The sequence below is a fragment of the Mixophyes fleayi genome, chromosome 2, assembly GCF_038048845.1.
Source record: "Mixophyes fleayi isolate aMixFle1 chromosome 2, aMixFle1.hap1, whole genome shotgun sequence".
NCBI classification, from domain to species: domain Eukaryota; kingdom Metazoa; phylum Chordata; class Amphibia; order Anura; family Limnodynastidae; genus Mixophyes; species Mixophyes fleayi.
The window spans coordinates 318,816,682-318,822,759 of NC_134403.1; positions in this window are offsets into that span (position 1 = coordinate 318,816,682).

A 6,078-nucleotide genomic window follows, 5' to 3' on the forward strand; every position below is an offset into this window, starting at 1 on the left:
TTAAACAACATACAATTTATTATTAACATATTATTATAGTTCCCAATTGACTATCTTCTCTGCTGATTTAAGCGAGGAAAACAATATCTAAAATGTGTTTACTTACGGTATTCATAAGTGCTTAATAATTTTTCTGGTTCCCTATCACACTGGAGTGTTAAAGCTCAGAAAATGTGAATAGAATTTTTACTGCAACCTGTCATCCTGGCAGTGACTTAACACTTATAATCACTGCCTATATTCTAACTGGAGTTCCCTGGTGATGCCCCCCTAAGGTTGATTACACACTGTTATTCCACTGAATGCCAATGACAATGTATATCAAACAAGATTGCATTAGACATGCAGTGGTGAACAAGCGCTTGCACATGCAGTCAGGAGGTCAATAGAGGATACTTAGGATAAACTCAAGTAAAGGGAGCAGACACTGTCTAAAAAAACTTCCTATACCCGTTTATATGCTTTTACTAGCATTAAATAAATTCTAGGCAAAGCATGTAATTTGACATCAGTGGATAAGGGGTTGAAAATTGAAATGGTTTACAGAGAGCTGCAACTCTGTCACAACACAGAATAAAACAGTAGTTATGGCTGCCTGCCAAGTTCTATTCTAGTGAATAAGAAATGAAGAGGGGGATACCAGAGCTCAGACTATGATCTTTTCAAACATCTCAGCAAAAATATATGCTTATTCTCCCATCACAGCCTTTAATACCAAGATTTTGCAAATCATCTTATCAACAATTGTCTGGTAATTATTGTTACCAGGTCCACCAGCTATGTCATAGGATAATGTACCTTCTTATAACAATCTATTGTACAGGAACAGTTGGAGCAAAAGGATAACTGCTCGTTATGTACTGTGTGGTCCTTAAACTGTGAGCTCAAGCGAGAATGGAAATCTCACCTTCTGTTTCAGTGTATGCTGCTGAATTGTTATCATAAAATATCCAGTACATCTCCCTAATAGTCACAGACCAACACTAGAATTCACAGCACTCAATTATAGAACTTTATTCAATAAATTGTCCCAATTACATCCCTTCTACCATGGCTGCATACATTTCATCATGGAACACTTCTGTCAGGAGAAATTTTTCTGCTCTCATTTTTTCCACTGACTGAATTAAGTTGGCTCAATACATTAAAAAAAATATGTTACCATCAATTACTTAATAACCTAATTTAGTTCAGTCAAAAAGTACGAGAGGTACATCGGTCCCTTTGACATATATGCTACTGTAGCCTAATTATTAATGGAATGCTTTATGGGGGTACAAAACTTTATTTTGGCCTGAGGGTGGGAGACTGAATTCATTTGAAAAGGATGCAATAAAACTTGCTTAACACATTTTAATATTTAAAATGTACTTTGTAGAATAACTGTGCAGTAAAGCTGTACCGCCAACATAGTGATAGTCCCCATGGCATGTGGAGGCTGGCCGCTTTACAAAGATGGCATGGTCTTTGTCCCCTGGCCAAAACCACTGCCTGTATTATTAGCAGTCACCTTACCAGCCCTGTTATGGGGGCAAGGACACTTGGGGGTATATTTACTAAACTGCGGGTTTGAAAAAGTGGAGATGTTGCCTATAGCAACCAATTAGATTCTAGCTGTCATTTTGTAGAATGCACTAAATAAATGAAAGCTAGAATCTGATTGGTTGCCATAGGCAACATCTCCACTTTTTCAAACCCGCAGTTTAGTAAATCTAGCCCTTGGCCTCACGAGACAAGAGCTTAATCATGTCTCACTTGATTAAACTTCACAGTAACAGTCCGGCAGCAAATCAGATCAGACAATTCATCCTGATTTGTTGCAGGAACACCTGATTTCACGGTCACAGTCCCGACCTATGTAGCTGCAATGATTCCCGGAGCAATGCCGGTCTGGAAAGATACAGGGGGGACCAGGATTGTCCTATATATACCACTATATTCTTCACCTTTTTGCCCTTTTACCAAAAAGGTCTTTTAGCATCTAATAAAAAACATTTTCAAATAAAGTTTAACTGAATAGATACCTAAACCATAATTAACCATTTTATTATAAAATAAAATCTTATTGATTTTCCATAACCCGATGGGTAAATCCTCTTTATTTGTAATCTAATGGGAAACACTTGTTCTAATCCAATGTGAACCCCCTCTACGAGCACCCACAGCTGAATGGAGTGATCAGGGGGCGATAACATATCCTTCACCTCTACCATTGCCCTGCACCATGTGTCATATTTTTCATTTCCACTCTCTCATTACCTACCCCAGCTAATACACATTCATTCACATCTCTCCATCATGCTCCTACTCAATTTACAGTCTCTCCTGGTTAGTCACCATACTTCTCTCCAAGCTCCTCTTCTTTCTCCATCATCCTATTTCTCCCTCCCCCCATTACGATTTCTCCTTCACTACGTCCTTTCTTGCTAGTCCTGTACACATGAACTGTTTTGTCTCATGCACCTATCGTACTCACCAACCTACATAAACAGAAATAAACCTCACACTCACAAATCCTCCTCGAATTTCCTCTTCCTCACCCTGTTCCTTCTCATGGCTGCTGGTGACATCTCACCTAACCCTGGACCCCGTAAAATCCCCTATCTCTGCTCACGCTCCATCCCAATCCTTTCCATCCACCCCGTACTTATCCACATATCTCAACTACCCTCTCTTCCCTTCTTCTGTGCGCAATGGAACGCCAGATCGGATTGTAACAAACTTGCAGCAAATCATGATCTATTCTTTTCTAAATCCCTCAACTTACTTGCCATTACTGAATCTTGGCTCACCTCCTCTGACACTACAACCCCTGCATCTTTCTTCTATGGGGGACTCTGCCTCAACCATATTCCCACACACAGAAGCAGGCAAGGTGGTGGAAAATAGGCATTTTACTTTCTCCAAGTTGCACCAAGTCATACCCTCTGAACCCCCACTCTCATTCGCTTCCTTTGAAGTCGACACTATGCGCCTATTTTATCCTCTCCACCTTCGTTTTACTGTCATTTATCGCCCTCCAGGTCCAGTTCTCCAATTTATTGACAACTTTACGACCTGGCTCACATATATCTTATCCTTTGACCTGCCTAATCTCATACTAGGCAATTTCAACAATCCCATTGATAATCCCACTGTCTCTCCTGCCACTAAACTTCTTTGACTTACTTCCGCTTTTTGTCTCTCCCAGTGGACCTCATCTCCCACCCACTCTGATGGACACTCTCTTGACCTTATATTCTTCCGCTACTGCTCCATCTCTCCAACTTAGCATTCACACTCTCCGACCACAACCTCCTTTCCTTCAGCTTCACCTTACCTCATGCTCTCCCCCCTGCACCCAAATCCACACATACACAAAGACACCCAAGTACTCTTAACCCAATCCACTTCTCATCTTCACTAAAACAATGATTTTCTCTTATGTTTGCATTGTCCTGCCCTAATCAGGCCGCCTCTTTCTATAACGAAACACTCACTTCCCCCCTAGCCAATGCAGCTCCAGCTACGACATACAGTCTCCAATTATCCAAACCCGAACCATGGCACATCAATCTGACCCGCTACCTGCAATAGTGCTTCCTCACTGCAAAGTGTCGCTGGAGGAAATCTCGTTCCTATCCCAATTTCCTCCACTATAAACTAATCCTGTTATCTTACAGCACTGTCCTTTCATTTGCCAAACAAACATTCTTCAAATCTCTAATATTCGCCCAGTCTTCTTACCCACATCGTCTCATTGCCACCTTCAACTCACTTCTCTGCCCACCTGCACCTCCTCCCCCTTCCTCCCTCACAGCCCATGATTTTGCCACCTACTTCAAATACAAAATCGACACCATTAGACAAGATATTTCCTCATGCCAAAGTCCACACACTTCACCCATTCTATCCACCTTCACCTACACTCCCCAATCTATCCTTAATTCATTCTCTCCAGTAACTGAAGATGAGGTCTTTACACTCATCTCATCATCTCACCCTACAATCTGTCCTCTCTACCCTATTCCCTCCAAACTACTCTGCTTCCTCTCCTCCACTGCATGCCAACCTCTAGCTCACCTCTTCAACCTGTTTTTTTCCATGGGCACATTTCTATCCTCCTTCAAACAGGCGCTGATCTCTCGAGCCAGCCTCTTACTCCAACTACCACCCTATTTCTCTCCTCTCCTTTGCCTCCAAACTACTTAAGCAATTAGTGTACAATGGCCTGTCTCACTTTCTCTCCTCTCACTCTATTCTCGACTCTCTGCAATCAGGCTTCTATCCAACATTCCAGTGAAACTGCTCTCACAAAAGTGATCAATAATCTACTTACTGCAAAGTCTAAAGGTCATTTCTCCATACTCATTCTCCTGGATGTCTCTGCTGCTTTTGACACTGCTGATCACCATCTTCTCCTACACATCTTTCATGCCATCGGCCTTTGTGGCACAGTTATTTCCTGGTTCACTTCCTATCGATCGAAGCACTCCTTTAGTGTTTTTATCTCTGGCACATCCTCCACTCCACTCCCACTATCTGTTGTGATCCCACAAGGCTCTGTTCTTGGCCCTTTACTTTTTTTCATTGTACACCTCTACTCTTGGGGCACTAATTCGCTCATTTGGCCTCCAGGACCACCTCTATGCTTATGACACCCAAATCTATATCTCTTCCCCTGACCTCTCCCCTTCTGTACTATCTCATGTAACCAACTGTCTTTCAGCCATCTTCAGATGGATGTCCCAATGCTACCTAAAGCTTAACATATTCAAAACAGAGCTTATTATCTTTCCTCCTGCTAGAGACACCACCTCCCCTCAAATCTCCCTCACTGTCAATAACACCACAATTTCCTCAGTCTCCCGCTGCCTTGGTGTCACACTAGACTCCATCCTCTACTTTATTCCTCACATCCAGACTCTCTCCTAGTCCTGTCGGCTTCACCTTAAAAACATTGCAAAAATACACTCTTTTGTTGCTCAACATGCTACCAAAACTCTTATCCATTCTCTCATCATCTCCTGTCTTGACTACTGCAACCTCCTGCTATCTGGCATTCCCAACACCCATATATCCACACTTCAATCCATCCTAAATGCTGCTGCAAGACTGATCTTCCTCTCTCACCGCTCCACATCTGCTTCACCACTTTGCAAATCCCTACACTGGCTCCCTGTGTCCTCCAAAATCCAATTGAAATTACTCACCCTTACCTGCAAAGCCCTCAATAACACCACCCCTGCATACATCTCAAATCTCATATCAAAATATACTTACTCCCACCCTCTTAGATCTACCTCTGACCTGCAGCTTGTCTTGTCTCTGGTAACCACCTCTCACTTACGCTTAGAAGACTTCTCCCGTGCTGCTCCCCACTTATGGAATACCCTATCACACACAATCAGGCTCTCTCTAAAAACCTCTCTCTTTTTTAAAGCTTATCTTATCCCTGATGATACTATTTACCCTAATACAGCCTCACAACTGTCCCAATCTCTACACTAAGCCACACTCGCTCCTCTTCCTTCCCAGCTGTGCCCTCTGCCTCTTAGAATGTAAGCTCTCTAATGAGCAGGGTCCTTCATACCCTGTGTTTTCATGTCTACATTTATTTTGTCTGCCTTGTATGTCCTTGTTTTATGTATGTCTCTATTTTATGTATGCCGTTTTCCCTACTGTACGGCGCTGCAGTACACTGTGGCGCCTTACAAATCTCCAATAATAATAATAATGCTGGACACATGTGATTAGCAGCTAATGGAAGACCCACTCAATCAGCAATGGGCATTCCAATGGAACAGTTGGGTTGGCTTTTACAGTTTGTTTGTTTGTTTGTTTGTTTTTCTACACATTAGATCACAAAGACTGAAGAATTTTTCCAGTGGATTACAAAGAAAGAAGAATTACCTATTATGTTATGATGAAGACTGAAAACAGAACACTGAAGATTCGGAAGTGTTTTATTCAATTAAACTTTTATATTGTGCTCTCCCAGTCAATGTCATAGTCATACACTGACTGAAGAGAGTGGCTCAATACGTCATATAACATCAGCACAAAAGATCTCAAATTAAGCACAAATGATTTCAGAAC